This window comes from Crinia signifera, chromosome 6, assembly GCF_055691185.1.
Source record: "Crinia signifera chromosome 6, ASM5569118v1, whole genome shotgun sequence".
In the NCBI taxonomy this organism is placed as follows: Eukaryota; Metazoa; Chordata; class Amphibia; order Anura; family Myobatrachidae; genus Crinia; species Crinia signifera.
The window spans coordinates 247,900,454-247,917,532 of NC_139222.1; positions in this window are offsets into that span (position 1 = coordinate 247,900,454).

Here is a 17,079-nt window from a genome sequence, read left to right on the forward strand (position 1 = left end):
TGTAATTGCCTAAATTTGTTTTTATTGAATTTGTATATTTTAAAGATTTTTTTTACAATAACTCCTTCATGTCTACCGACTTCCTTTATTTCAGAAATGTTTTTTTATTTTTTATAAAAACTAGGACTAGTCTTCTTGAGAGCCAACTGAGCAAATTTAGGAAAAAGTTGATTAAAATCCATGAGAGACTACTTAGAACAAGTAAAGTATAAGCAGGTACTAATGTGGCAGTGTGCACAGAAGAACTTTAGGAGACATGTTAATCAATTTATTATAGATTACACTAGGGCAGTGGTTCCCAAGCTGTGTGCCGTGGCACCTTAGTATGCCTTTGGACACTTGCAGGGGTGTCTTGGGTTGGTAATCTAAGACCAATTCTAATTCCACCTATCTTTAGGGCTCCATGCTACCCCAAGGCTTAATGTGGCCCTGACCTCCATTATTTTGATTTTACCATCTGTGCTCAAAAGGGGGGGTATCACAAAAACTAGTGTGCATTGAGCACCAAGGCTGGGAAACGATGTTGTATGGTTTACATGGATTTATTAAACCTGTGTTTGCAGAAGTGATAAAATATAAAGGTTCCCACCCTGTACTGCACCATCCACTGCATCCACAAGGCCCTAAAATAAGGAAGCCATGATTTGTGGAGGAAGGTGCAAGGAAACAGAAGTCAGAGAACGCAACACTTGTAATGTTATACATGCTTGTGTTTACACTGAAGTGACAAAAAGGGAAATGTTCACGATAGCTCAGGCTTTCAATTATACATAAATCTAAATATTAAAATTTATCGCTGCACATATTTTAATTAATACGGTAACAAGAAAAAAAAAACTAGTTTTCAATCTGTGACAATACATTTAGTAAATTATTGCCTTCATAATGACTTGTTGTCATCCTAGAATAAATAACGTGCTCGTGAATCCTCTCCCTCAAGACATCTGTGTTATAGCCAGTGAGACACAACTATCTCTGCCACCTACATGCACAGCAGCCATTTTGTGACAGGTCTCTCAGCCTGTGTGCATTACTGCAGCATACAAAATGATTTCCTGTAGTCAGGTGATCGTAAGACTTTGAAGACTGGTTTGTTGACACGCAACATCCAAGAAAATGGTAACACTGTGCTAATTGTCAATATTATGCTTCATTTGTGTGAAATTTGTAATGCCAAAAGACACATATGCACTTTGTGTAAAACAAAATAAAGTACATTTTTTAAATTGTGTTCAAGATTCTGCATTTTTATCTTTCAATAGAAAATGTATTTAGGCAGAATTTATTGCGCACAGTGTACCACATCAGTTATGGACATTTGTATTGCACTTATGTCATGTGACAGACAGTTTGACATGTCTCTAAGGCATACCTCCCAACATTGGTGGCCAGTGAATCGGGAACCTTGGCCCAAAAAGGAGGTGGAACACCCTGTCACTAGAAGGGAAGAATTCTGGGCACACCCCCAGACTCTTCTTAAACTCTGAGACATGGGGGTTATTCTGGTGGAGCCTGTTCAAAGTGGCCGCACGAACCTGGTTTATGCATACACCAAATATCGGTCCCTGTGCGAACGACGCTGGCTGCAAATAATAATAATAAGGTCCACTGTATGCATCTATTCACCTGTTGCTTACACACTGCAGCGTGTGCTCCCCCACACACACACCCCACACACCTTCTCTTCCAATTTTATAGGAGAGCAAGATTTATAGAAGTGGCATTTTCTAGAAGATAGTCACTGCAAATTTAAATATTGCTGTCGGTAACATCTCCACTTTAGTTACTAAAATGCAGGTTTATTACAGTTTTCTTTCCTTCCATTTCCTACAAATGAGAGACATTGGAAATCTTGGGTGTATAGAGGCTCATTCAGGAGGATTGCAGGCATCATATATTTTTACACTGTAAAAGGGATATTAAACATGGAGCCATCCATCTGCTGTCAAACTACACATCTCAGTATTCTTTGCCACAGATTTGTTATGTAAAGAATGGGCAGGGCGTTCTGGGATGTGTAGTTTCTGCTGCAACTGAAGGGTTTCATGCTAAGTATCCTGTACAGCCAGGGTGGCCAAACCGGTCCTCAAGATCTACCAACAGTTCATGTTTTCCAGGCATCTATAGTAGGAATGAATACAGCATATTTGAAAATGTGTCAGTTAGTAATGACTACAGCTGTGCACCAGCTAGGCAACCTGGGGAATGTGACAGTTAGTAATGACTACAGCTGTGCACCGGCTAGTTAACCTGGGGAATGTGACAGTTAGTAATGACTACAGCTGTGCACCGGCTAGGTGACCTGGGGAATGTGACAGTTAGTAATGACTACAGCTGTGCACCAGCTAGGTAACCTGGGGAATGTGACAGTTAGTAATGACTACAGCTGTGCACCAGCTACTGTAGGTGATTTGGAAAACGTGGACCTTTAGTAGATCTCAAGGACCGTTTTGGACACCCCTGCTGTGCAAGTTTGACCTCCTCGCTATCTATACTGCTTTCTTTTAAAGGTCACTTTTAAATACCATCAGTGTGGGATACCTTTTGTACAGGGTAGTATTGGTGTTTTTATTATTATTTAAATTTTTTTTTAAAGTAACTCCTGCTGGATTAGTGGCATCCAGAGCATCCTAAATCTCTAAATCAGGCATTTTTCTTTTACTAAAATTAGCACCTCAGGATATTATGGTAGTATTCAATGTCATGCCGGATTGTTCCACAGTTGAAAAACCGGCACTTTTCACGTTTTTTTAGGTACAATTTACATTCAATCTGGCATGTGGATCGGCAAATTACTCACCAATCCATGTGTTTTTTTTTGTTTTATTTTTGATTGCCTTTTAGTCATGCTTTGCTGATGCAGTTTCAACTTTGAAAAAAAAGTTGAGGTACTCTTTACCTAGAAGGGCGCCCACGATTTTGATCGTGGGCATCGTTAGTAAAAAAAAATCGCGTCGGTCGCATCGCATGCGACCAAAAAATCGCATGCGATGCGACCGACGCGATGCCCGCGATTTCCCATAGGGAACAATGTTAAATGTCCCAATTGACCCGATTTTCCTGTTCAATGTCTCAATTGACCCGATTTTTCCATAGGAAACAATGTTAAATGGCCCACAGAGGCCAAATAGGCACCCTGAAGTGTGAAATGGCCCCCACAATTGTTAACGCCACCCCACGATCAACGTGAACCCGAAGCGTGGCGAGCGCAGCGCGCCCGCGAGGGGCGGCGGTACGCGTCCTACGACCTTTTCATACCCCCACTATCCACGTCGGTGTGGAGTTGAGAATAGAAAGTGTGGCGAGCGCAGCGAGCCACCGAGCCCGAAGCGTGGCGAGCGCAGGCTTTGGGAGCATTTGAGGCATTGAACAGGAAAATCGGGTCAATTGGGACATTTAACATTGTTCCCTATGGGAAATCGCGGGCATCGCGTCGGTCGCATCGCACCCGATTTTTTAGTGCATGCAATGCCCACGATGGCCGCGATGGGCGCCCTTCTAGGTAAAGAGTACCAAAGTTGATACTGCATCAGTGAAACATGACTAAAAATCATCAGAAAACAGCCGCAGTTGAATAGTAAAGTCCATTTATTTTGGCCCATCCAAACAAAACTGACTGAATTGAATACCCTCTTTGGTTATTGTAACCTTCACCCAAATCTGTACCGTATGCCAGATTAGGCTGTTTGGTCACAGTGCCGGACCAGGAAAAGCACATATTTGCAATCTACCTATCTACTGAAAGATCTACAAGACACACAGGAGAAATCGAGACAGAGCAAGTACTCCCCCAAGTAAGTAGTAACTGGGGAGCCAAGGTAATAAAAGAGCCCATTCAACCGAGGAGATGAACAACAGCAGTCTCAGAGATGAAGGCCCAAATGTAGAACGGTACTTGTGTAGTTTCACGACGCCAGTAAATCGAATGCGATACTGCATGCGATTTGCATACGATATCGCATGCGATTCGATGTGCGATGCGATTTATTACCTGTTCATACTCCCACTATCCACTACAGCATGGAGTTGATTTTATATTGTGTGGCGAGCACAGCGAGCCACGGAGCCCGAAGCCTGGCGAGCGGACACGGATTACTTATTCACTGAGCCATGACGAGTGGCCGTGGAATACATGTCAAGTAATCCGTGTCCGCTCGCCACGCTTCGGGCTCGCCACACTATATAAAATCAACTCCATGTGCATCGCACATTGAATCGCATGCGATATCGCATGCAATTTACTGGCGCTTTGAAACTACACAAGTACCTGCAGAACATCTTTACCTCAAAAAAATTAAACACAATAGAGCAGGCAGTGTAGGTCATATCCTGCTAAGGAAATAACCAAAAAGGGGACACCAAGTAGGAGAGGAATTGAAATTCCGTAAAGACAAGGCACTCAAAAAAAGGTGTCCACAAAAGGTAGGAAGGATCAAGAAAATACCTATTCAAATTACAGGAACATAGATTGTTAAAGAAGGAAGCCCTGAAAAAATAAATAAAAAAAAAAGAGTCATCACGAGAAGCAACTAAAGATAATTACCGATTACAGACTAGACCGAGGCTGGAAATCCAAATATAAACCAAGGCCAATCGATGTTATGCACCAGATGCATCCAAAGTGTAGGACATCTAACTTCAAGTGTATGGAAGAGACTGGAGTCCAGGCCTTGGTTTGTAAACTTGTGTATTAATCGACACAACTTACAAAAAAATGCAATTAACCTCTTAATGTTAACCCCTTCATGACAGAGCCAGTTTGTGCCTTCATGACAGAGCCCTTTTTTTCAAATCTGACATGTCTCACTTAAGTGGGGATAACTTTTTTTTGCTTTTACTTATCCCAGTGATTTTGAGATTGTTTTCTCGTGACACATTGTACTTCAAGTTAGTGGTAAATTTTCGTCGATACAGTCTGTGTTTTTTTGTGAAAAATACCAAAATATCGTGAAAAAATGGAAAATTTAGCAATTTGCAAAATGTTAAATTTTCTGCTTGTGAGACAAATAATCATACCACTCAAAATAGTTAATAACTAACATAGACCATATGTCTACTTTATGTTTCCATCATTATTTCAACTTCCTTTTCATTTTTTTGGACACTAGGAGGCTTACAATATGAATAGCAAATTCTCAAATTTTCATGAAAATTTCAAACACTGATTTTTTTAGGGACCAGTTCAGTTCTGATGTGACTTTGAGGGACTTGTATGTGAGACACCCCCATAAATGATGCCATTTCAAAAACTGCACCCCTCACAGTATTCAAAACAGCATTTTGGAAGTTTGTTAACCCTTTAGGTGTTTCACAGGAATTAAAACAAAGTGTAGGTGAAATTTCAAAATTTCTTTTTTTTTGCAGAGTTTCAATTTTAATACATTTTTCTAACGAATACAGTAGATTTTACTAGAGAAATGTGACTAAAAATTGATTCCCCCAATTCTTTTGTTTTCAAAAATATCCTATATGTGGCCCTAGTGTGCACGTTGACCAAACCACAGGCTTCATAATAGAAGGAGCACCTACTTGATTTTGGAGCCTCCTTTTTATGAGATTTTTTTTTAGGCACCATGTAGGTTTCTAGGCACCATAAGTGCTAAAAGTTAGGAACCTCCCCCACAAGTCACCCCATTTTGCAATCTACACCCCTCAGGGAATTCATCTAGGGGTATAGTGTACATTTCAAACCCCCAGGGGTTTCACCAATTTTGGTACAACTGGGATGTGAAAATGAAAAATTACATTTTTTTACACAAACATGCAGTTCTGGCTCAAAATTTTTCATTTTCACAAGGAATGAAGGAGACAAAGCACCCCAAAATCTGTGCCCCAATTTCTCCCGAGTACGGCAATGCCTCACATGTGACCAAAAAATACCAGTTGGGTGCATGGCAGGACTCAGAAGGGAAGGAGTGATTTTTGGATTTTGCAGCACAGATTTTGGTGGAATGAATGGTGGGTGCTATGTTGCACCAATACAGTGGAACCCCCCCACAAGTCACCCCATTTTGCAAAGTACACCCCTCAGGGAATTCATCTAGGGGTATAGTGTACATTTCAAACCCCCAGGGGTTTCACCAATTTTGATACAAGTGGGCAGTGAAAATGGAAAATTACATTTTTTTACACAAACATGCAGTTCTGGCTCAAAATTTTTCATTTTCACAAGGAATGAAGGAGACAAAGCACCCCAAAATCTGTGCCCCAATTTCTCCCGAGTACGGCAATGCCTCACATGTGACCAAAAAATACCAGTTGGGTGCATGGCAGGACTCAGAAGGGAAGGAGTGATTTTTGGATTTTGCAGCAAAGATTTTGGTGGAATGAATGGTGGGTGCTATGTTGCATTAGCAAGACTCCCAAAGCACCAATACAGTGGAACCCCCCCACAAGTCACCCCATTTTGCAAAGTACACCCCTCAGGGAATTCATCTAGGGGTATAGTGTACATTTCAAACCCCCAGGGGTTTCACCAATTTTGGTACAACTGGGATGTGAAAATGGAAAATTACATTTTTTTACACAAACATGCAGTTCTGGCTCAAAATTTTTCATTTTCACAAGGAATGAAGGAGACAAAGCACCCCAAAATCTGTGCCCCAATTTCTCCCGAGTACGGCAATGCCTCACATGTGACCAAAAAATACCAGTTGGGTGCATGGCAGGACTTAGAAGGGAAGGAGTGATTTTTGGATTTTGCAGCTCAGATTCTGGTGGAATTTTGGTGGGTGCTATGTCGCATTAGCAAGACCCCCCAAGCACCAATACAGTGGAACCCCCCCACAAGTGACCCCATTTTGCAAACTACACCCCTCAGGGAATTCATCTAGGGGTATAGTGTACATTTCAAACCCCCAGGGGTTTCACCAATTTTGGGACAACTGGGATGTGAAAATGGAAAATTACATTTTTTTACACAAACATGCAGTTCTGGCTCAAAAATTTTCATTTTCACAAGGAATGAAGGAGACAAAGCACCCCAAAATCTGTGCCCCAATTTCTCCCGAGTACGGCAATGCCTCACATGTGACCAAAAAATACCAGTTGGGTGCATGGCAGGACTTAGAAGGGAAGGAGTGATTTTTGGATTTTGCAGCTCAGATTCTGGTGGAATTTTGGTGGGTGCTATGTCGCATTAGCAAGACCCCCCAAGCAGCAATACAGTGGAACCCCCCCACAAGTCACCCCATTTTGCAAACTACACCCCTCAGGGAATTCATCTAGGGGTATAGTGTACATTTCAAACCCCCAGGGGTTTCACCAATTTTGGGACAACTGGGATGTGAAAATGGAAAATTACATTTTTTTACACAAACATGCAGTTCTGGCTCAAAAATTTTCATTTTCACAAGGAATGAAGGAGACAAAGCACCCCAAAATCTGTGCCCCAATTTCTCCCGAGTACGGCAATGCCTCACATGTGACCAAAAAATACCAGTTGGGTGCATGGCAGGACTTAGAAGGGAAGGAGTGATTTTTGGATTTTGCAGCTCAGATTCTGGTGGAATTTTGGTGGGTGCTATGTCGCATTAGCAAGACCCCCCAAGCAGCAATACAGTGGAACCCCCCCACAAGTCACCCCATTTTGCAAACTACACCCCTCAGGGAATTCATCTAGGGGTATAGTGTACATTTCAAACCCCCAGGGGTTTCACCAATTTTGGTACAACTGGGATGTGAAAATGGAAAATTACATTTTTTTACACAAACATGCAGTTCTGGCTCAAAATTTTTCATTTTCACAAGGAATGAAGGAGACAAAGCACCCCAAAATCTGTGCCCCAATTTCTCCCGAGTACGGCAATGCCTCACATGTGACCAAAAAATACCAGTTGGGTGCATGGCAGGACTTAGAAGGGAAGGAGTGATTTTTGGATTTTGCAGCTCAGATTCTGGTGGAATTTTGGTGGGTGCTATGTCGCATTAGCAAGACCCCCCAAGCAGCAATACAGTGGAACCCCCCCACAAGTCACCCCATTTTGCAAACTACACCCCTCAGGGAATTCATCTAGGGGTATAGTGTACATTTCAAACCCCCAGGGGTTTCACCAATTTTGGTACAACTGGGATGTGAAAATGGAAAATTACATTTTTTTACACAAACATGCAGTTCTGGCTCAAAATTTTTCATTTTCACAAGGAATGAAGGAGACAAAGCACCCCAAAATCTGTGCCCCAATTTCTCCCGAGTACGGCAATGCCTCACATGTGACCAAAAAATACCAGTTGGGTGCATGGCAGGACTTAGAAGGGAAGGAGTGATTTTTGGATTTTGCAGCTCAGATTCTGGTGGAATTTTGGTGGGTGCTATGTCGCATTAGCAAGACCCCCCAAGCACCAATACAGTGGAACCCCCCCACAAGTGACCCCATTTTGCAAACTACACCCCTCAGGGAATTCATCTAGGGGTATAGTGTACATTTCAAACCCCCAGGGGTTTCACCAATTTTGATACAAGTGGGCAGTGAAAATGGAAAATTACATTTTTTTACACAAACATGCAGTTCTGGCTCAAAATTTTTCATTTTCACAAGGAATGAAGGAGACAAAGCACCCCAAAATCTGTGCCCCCATTTCTCCAGAGTACGGCAATGCCTCACATGTGACCAAAAAATACCAGTTGGGTGCATGGCAGGACTCAGAAGGGAAGGAGTGATTTTTGGATTTTGGAGCACAGATTTTGGTGGAATGAATGGTGGGTGCTATGTTGCATTACCAATACAGTGGAACCCCCCCACAAGTGACCCCATTTTGCAAACTACACCCCTCAGGGAATTCATCTAGGGGTATAGTGTACATTTCAAACCCCCAGGGGTTTCACCAATTTTGGTATAACTGGGATGTGAAAATGAAAAAAATAAATTTTTTTACACAAAAATGTACTTCTGGCTCAAAATTTTTCATTTTCACAAGGAATGAAGGAGACAAAGCACCCCAAAATCTGTGCCCCCATTTCTCCAGAGTACGGCAATGCCTCACATGTGACCAAAAAATACCAGTTGGGTGCATGGCAGGACTCAGAAGGGAAGGAGTGATTTTTGGATTTTGGAGCACAGATTTTGGTGGAATGAATGGTGGGTGCTATGTTGCATTACCAATACAGTGGAACCCCCCCACAAGTGACCCCATTTTGCAAACTACACCCCTCAGGGAATTCATCTAGGGGTATAGTGTACATTTCAAACCCCCAGGGGTTTCACCAATTTTGGTACAACTGGGCAGTGAAAATGAAAAAAAATACATTTTTTTACACAAAAATGTACTTCTGGCTCAAAATTTTTCATTTTCACAAGGAATGAAGGAGACAAAGCACCCCAAAATCTGTGCCCCCATTTCTCCAGAGTACGGCAATGCCTCACATGTGACCAAAAAATACCAGTTGGGTGCATGGCAGGACTCAGAAGGGAAGGAGTGATTTTTGGATTTTGCAGCTCAGATTCTGGTGGAATGAATGGTGGGTGCTATGTGGCATTAGCAAGACCCCCGAAGCACGGTGAAATGATGAACCTAATAATCCATAGATGTGTGGTATATTTTGAAACACTCCTTTATACATAGGCCGGGTTTGTCGGGGCAAGTTTCACAGTGGAAAATAGTTTCCTTTCTTATTCCCTTTTTATAGCAAACTTTGCACCTTTTTTGTGTCCTGCCCTTTCTTGCAGTGGAGGGGATTTCGTTGGGAAAATGCTGCCCTGGTACAATACGGGGGCCAGTACTAGAAGTACTGGGGCCCTCTGCCTGCTGATTCCCAAATGTTAGGCTCTTTATGACTTCCTCTTGAAAGTGCATAAATGTCCCCCTCTGGCCGGTAGAACGGAATAGCACGTAAGCGTTATACAGTGCCATCTGGATAATATACACGGCCAGCTTCTTGTACCAGATATTTGTTTTCCGCAGGGCACTGTACGGCTTCAGTACCTGATCTGAAAGATCCACTCCGCCCATGTACTTATTGTAATCTAGGATACAATTTGGTTTTGAGGTGTGGGTACTGGTACCTCGTACAGGGATGGAGGTGGTACTGTCTCCATGAATTGTTGTCAGTATAAGGACATCCCTCTTGTCCTTATATTTGACCAACAACATATTTTCGGTGCATATTCCCCTGCTTTCACCCCTTCTCATTACTTGGGCAATGTGCGTTTTGGGGAGGCCTCTTTGGTTCTTGCGCACAGTACCGCAAGCTGCTGTACCTCTTGAACCAAGGGCCTTAAACAGGGGGATGCTGGTGTAAAAGTTATCCACATAGAGGTGATAACCCTTATCCAGGAAGGGGTGCATTAAATCCCAGACAATTTTTCCACTAACACCTACGAGGGAGGGGGGGCATTCTGGTGGTTCAATTCTTGAATCCTTCCCTTCATATACCCTAAACTTGTGGGTGTACCCTGTGGTGCTTTCACACAGCTTATACATTTTTATGCCATACCTTGCCCTCTTACTGGGAAGGTACTGGCGGAATTTAACCCTTCCTTTAAAATGTATAAGGGACTCGTCGATACTAATACATTTATCAGGGATGTATAGCTCTGCAAATTTGGCACTGAAATGATCAATGACCGGCCTGACTTTGAATAGCCTGTCAAAGGTGGGATCATCTCTGGGTGGGCACTGTGCATTATCGGTGTAATGTATAAATTTATGGATTGCCTCAAAACGAGCCCGGGGCATGGCCATACGGTGAAATGGGGTGCTGTACAGAACATCTGTACTCCAATATTGCCTAATTTGTGGCTTTTTTACTATGCCCATATGTAACACCAGACCCCAAAACGTCATCATCTCTACTGCATCTACAGGGGTCCACCTAGCAAATGATGACGTGGGGTTTTGAGCAATAAACTGCTGGGCATATAAATTAGTTTGGTCCACCATTAAATTTATAAAATCATCAGAGAAAAATAATTTGAAAAAGTCAATTTCTCTGAGACCTGTTGAATCAAATTGGATTCCTGGGATGGCCAAAAACTCAGGAACCTGGGGCTCAAAATTGTCTGGTGGTGGGGTCCATACGAGATCAATTATTGGGGGGGGGGTCTCAGCTGCTCTACGGGGGCGTCTTTGAGGGGGTCCCTCATCATCAGAGGAGGAAGAGGAGCTTAAGACAAATCCTTCAAATTCCCCGCTTGCCTCACTGGCTGTGTCAGAGTCAGATGCAAGCATGGCATATGCCTCCTCCACCGAATACATTCTCCTGGATGACTGGGACGACATTTGGGATGACATTTGGGATGCCATTTATATTTTTGTGTTACTGGTAGTGAAATGTTTCAACACGTGTATAGTGTAGGGGGGGGTACAAACTTTATTTCAACCCAGGGGGTATGTAGTGTGTAGTGTGTATGTAGTGCAGAAAAAAAAAATACAAAAAAAAAAAAATTGAAGGGTTCAAAAAAAAAAAAAATGGAAGGGGTTAAAAAAAAAAAAAAATGGAAGGGGTTAAAAAAAAAAAAATGGAAGGGGTTAAAAAAAAAAAAAAGGTCCTGCGCCAAAAATTGAGCACAGATGTTGGTCAGTAACGTCCGTCACTGAACAGCGCTCAAAGGCAACAGGAATTTGATCAAAAAAAAAAAAAAATAGATCAACCCTGTGCCGAAAAAGCTGATCAGTGATGTACGTCACTGATCAGTGCACAGTGGCCACAGGACACACACAAAATCACAGTGTGTGTAAAAAAAAAATGTAAAAAAGACCCCACAGCACTCACAAAAAATAAAAAAAGGTGATCAGTGATGCGACACTGATTACCAGTGAGGGGCAGCAGGTGCACAACCTTTGGTGGTACTGACAGGTATATATAAAAAAAAAAAACCTCTGTACCCCCAAAAAGTTGCTGATCACCTCAGATATAGTGATCAGCACAAAAGGCGGGGGCAGCCGACACAAAATTTAGCACTCTCTATCACTATCTCTCTCTATCTCTCTATCTCTCACTATCTATCACTCTATGACACTGCAGCAGTTATATAAAAAATATATAGCACAATCTGTCACTATCTCTCTCTCTCTATCTCTCTCTATCTATCTATAGCTCTATCACACTGCAGCAGCACAAAATATAGCACTAGGCCTCTCTATCTCTCTCTATCTCTCTCTATCTCTTTCAGTTATATAAAAAATATATAGCACAATCTGTCACTATCTCTCTCTCTATCTCTCTCTCTATCTCTCTCTATCTCTCTCTATCACACTGCAGCAGCACAAAATATAGCACTAGGCCTCTCTATCTCTCTCTATCTCTCTCTATCTCTTTCAGTTATATAAAAAATATATAGCACAATCTGTCACTATCTCTCTCTCTCTATCTCTCTCTCTCTATCTCTCTCTATCTCTCTATCTATAGATCTATCACACTGCAGCAGCACAAAATATAGCACTAGGCCTCTCTATCTCTCTCTATCTCTCTCTATCTCTCTCTATCTCTCTCTCTCTAACTCTCTCTCTATCTAATAAATCGCAGCAGCACAAGATGTCACAGGATGTCACAAGATGTCACAAGCATAAGCAATATCAATGATCAGGTAAGGGTTCTGGTCAGTATAGGCGGCAGGTGGGGCACGGTGACCGCACTGCACGCTATTCCAGACCGGAATGGCGTCTGCAGTGCAGTCACCGTTAGTTTAAACCCCCCTCCATGGCTGTGATTGGTCCGTCGGTCCGACGGACCAATCACGGCCTTTGGGGGCGGGCGGGGTGAGGTGGGGTGACACCAGTGTCACCCTTACACCCCGCGGTGATTGGTGCTGTACTTTACAGCACCAATCACCTCCGATCCCGTGTCACCGGCGAACGTTATTCGCCGGTGACACAGGAAAACGCTGTGAATGGCTGTTCACACTGAACAGCCAATCACAGCGATCGCCGACGGGGGGGCGGCATCGCAGCCCCCCCTGGGCATGCAGGGACATGTCTGCTGTCAGGGACAGCAGACATCATCCCTCTGTCACTGCGTCTCTAGACGCAGTGACAGTTTTAAGCCATGACGTATATATACGTCAACGGTCGGGAAGTACTTCCCGGCCATGACGTATATATACGTCAATTGTCGTGAAGGGGTTAATAGAAGAGGGAGGTGCGAAGAAGTTTCAACCTCAAAAGACTTGTAACTTGTAAGGGCCTAATTCATATTTGTACATAAACCCAATGATTTACGTACAAATCCAATGGAGTGGGGTCTGGGCATGTGCAAAATGGGCCTTGTAAAAAACTCCCAGCCCCCTGTCAGTTGCATGATCAACATGCTGCAGAGTTTGAGGGGACGGAACCCAGCACCATTCTTTGAAACATTTTGAAGGTGTAACAGATACAGGGTCTGTGTCGTCAGATGCAACCTTACTGGACCAGGGTGTCCAAATCATTATTCCCAACATGGGGTCTAATTCAGACCTGACCGCATGGATGCAAACTCGCAGGCCAATCGATTAGCGATAGAACCCTGCTTCTTTTTTTTTTTTTTTTATATATAACTGGTTATATGCAATTTGATTGACATTTGGTGATGGTAAATGGCCTATTTCTGGTAGTGTCAGGGAATATGCAGGAGTGCCCAGGCAGTTTAAGGGAAGATGTGTGACGTCAGCTCCAGCCCCGACCAGACGGTTTCTATCACAGCTGCCGAGAAAGTCCTGAGCTACGCACAGACTGCACACACTGGAAGAATATTTAGATGGTGAGTGATTGCGAATGGATTTGCAACTAACCGCAGGATTCCGCGGGGCTGGATTACACTCTGGCGGGGGGGGGGGGGGGGGGATACCTGATTGCTGGGCTACAAAAATGAGCAGCCCAGCTGTGCATTGGGGCTTTAAGGCTGCAACCTCAGACACGGCACTTAAACCTCACAGATGCATGTAGGAGACATCTATCTCCTACAGACGCCTTCTGGTGCATTTGAATTTCACAGAATTGTGCAGCCGCAAGTTAGACCCCCAAGTCCCACACCCAAAGCTGTAAGAAGTCATTAGGTTTTAGGATGTTGCAATTCCCTGAACCCCCAGGCTGATATAAAGATAGGGCCAGACCTGCTCACTAGGTAGCCTAGCGTACAGGTCAGCGTCACTAGCATCCCCGTGCTAGCATGTGAGGGGCGGTGTAAGAGGACACATTCCCTTGCATGTGGCCGAAGGGGAGAGAAATCATTGGATGGTCTGAACTGACTTTTATTTCTGCAACTGATCCCCAAATACGGGTCGTGCACTGACCAGTGTTTTTATAGGGATGCTCATAAAACGCTGGGCGTTCTCCTGCTCCAGCCCCCTCTCCGTCCTGCCCACCCCCCCCCCCCCCCCCTTCTGAAGCGTACAGCCCGGCGAGTGTGAAACTCAATGAAAGCGGTTTGCTCCTGCGGTTTACATATGTGCATAAACGCGGATGCGCAAACCCCAAAACTCGGGGAAGGGGATGAATTTCTCCCGCTTTTTTACTATTTGTGTATTTTTGTTAAGATAATACTGGAATTTTAAGATATGGTGCTAAATAATGAGGTTTCGTACAATATTTATGTGATTATTACAGATTATGCCCTCATACATCTAACCTTAATATGCCAGGTGACATAATATTTCTGACAGGAGTGAGCTGCTGCCAGATGCCATAAACATGCCAATGTGTATGTATGTATGTATGTATGTATGTATGTATGTATGTATGTATGGATGTATGGATGTATGGATGTATGGATGTATGATTCTGGTGAGTCTGTCTAATGTTTTTAATTGGCAAACAATTAAAAGGAAAAATCAACCAGGTTTCAGTCTTATCAGGATGTTGACGATGACTGCAAGTCGCATGCTGTTTAATCTCTCCCTACCGCTCATTTGTTACTACGGTATGTTATTTACTTTGTGTGAGTAGTGATGTAATGGCAGGTTCAGCTAACTCAAGGCACAACAGCGTGGCCAGAACAACCATCGCCTCCCCTACCAAAGCTACTACCCTGGTCTGCATTTCAGCGGAGATGTAATCAAGTGCAAGTTGCCTCACAAATTGGGGGTAATTCAGCCGTGAATGTGCAGCGCCTAGCAATCAGGTAGACGCTGCCCCGCTATAGTGAAATCCCGCCTTGCGGATTAATGTGGTCGCTGTGCGATTGGATGTTTATGGCGAGCGAAGACTTCACAGCTGTGCGACAACGTCCAAATCAATTTGTAAGGTGCTCACTATGATTAATGATTTTTTAGCATTGGTCACCGCTCATCACAGGCTCAGAGTAGATAAAATCACAAACTTTTTCAAATAAATATTTGTAGTCTCTTCTTTAATCAGGAAATGTTTTCTTTAATGGTGGCCCTTTTGGGTAATGGTGGCCCTGTTTTGTGACCTCCCCCTTGGTAAAGCCCTTTAAAAAGGCCTCTTCTTATGTAATTTATAGGAAAAAACAGGCCTTACCCGGGTAAAGTGTAAATAGGACTGATCTGGCAATTTACCGGGTAGTACTGCAGTGGAAATGAGTCTTAAACCCAGGTCCAACCCGGCATTGAACCGGGTACAAATTACTGGGTCTGACCCAGGTTGCTAGTAATAAAGGGGTAATGTAGTGTTCCCTCTAAGCCTCTTTTGCAGGGTGCCGCACCCTGCTCATTTTTAAAACCTCAAAATGCACCTTGCCCTTTTTGTGTGTTCCACTGTGCGCCCTTACGCTGACCCCCACCGCGCTGACATGCCGCTGGGAACTTTCGGTGTATTCCATCATGAGTAATGGGCATAATGGTGTGTGGTATAATGTGTAAGAGGCATTACAGTGTGGGCCATAATGTGTAATTGTCATCCCACAGAATATGTAATGGGCAAAGCAGAGTATGACAGTGTTTAATGGGCGTAATCTTAGTGCAGTGTGCAATTTTCTATATATGTTTTTTTTGTTTTGTTTTTTTGTTGTTCTAATGTAAATTTCTAATATAAAATGTACCCTGCCAATTGAAAAAAGTGCCCTGACTGGTGGGCAACACCCTGGCCTAAAAAAAAATCCTAGAGTGAACACTAATAATGTTCAGTACTTTTCTTGCACCTCCAGACAAGAAAATATGAAGTTCTAACTAGTAATCATTTCTTATCTTGTACACACTCCATGGCTACCAATGATTTTCTCCATTCTAAATACAGTAGCTAGTCACATGTCGTTATATAATGGATCTGCTCCACTTAACTTGTATCCTTTACTGATTTCCCTAGCAGCCTTTAGAAGATGAGAGATCAAACATCTAAAACAATATTGTGTATCTCGGCTGGGGGGGATGGAGAGGAGTAGGTGGAATCTAAAACATGCAATATGGATGGCAAGTAACTATATAATAATATACCGGTCCAGCAGAATCACAAAAAATGGTTCTGCATTGCTAAAATTCTCAGTTACAGACAAATATATAGTGACTGATCTTTTACGATCTAATGAAAAGTTTTTATTCTTATTCCCAGACTGTAGTTGAAAAACAACTATCAATCTCATACATCTCACTTCTAGTATTGCTTCAAATGTCGCACCTATTACTGCTGTAATGCTAAACTAAGGTCCCACGCAATGGCGTAACTATAGCACCGCAGCCCCCGCCACCACGGGGGGGGGGGGGGGCGCTGTGCATATGGGGGCGCCGGGGGCTGCGGTGCTATAGTTACACCTCCCCCCAATCCCCCGCAGGCTTACCTATTTCGCTGGTCCCGGCGGCTCCGTTCTTCTGCTGAGGACCACCACAAAATGGCTGCCCCCATATAGCACACAGTTCTCTGAAACTGCCTGCTGTATGGGGGCGGCCATTTTGTGGTGGTCCTCAGCAGAAGAACGGAGCTGCCGGGACCAGCACGAAAGGTAAGGCTGCGGGGGATTGGGGGGGGTTTGAATGGGCGGTGGGGGGCGCCCCCCATCGTTAGGGGGGGGCCAAAACGTAGCTGCGCCGCTGGTCCCACGGAACCACAATTTGATAGCCTATGAAGAATAACACTGTACTATGCCTGAATATACAGTACTTTCCCATCAGCAATTGAGTTGCTTTCTATCCTGCTCTCATTTGCACTATGGGCCTACTTGCAAAGTTGCAATTTTTGCAAATGGACCAAACCGAGCTGCACTGCAGGTGGGGCAGA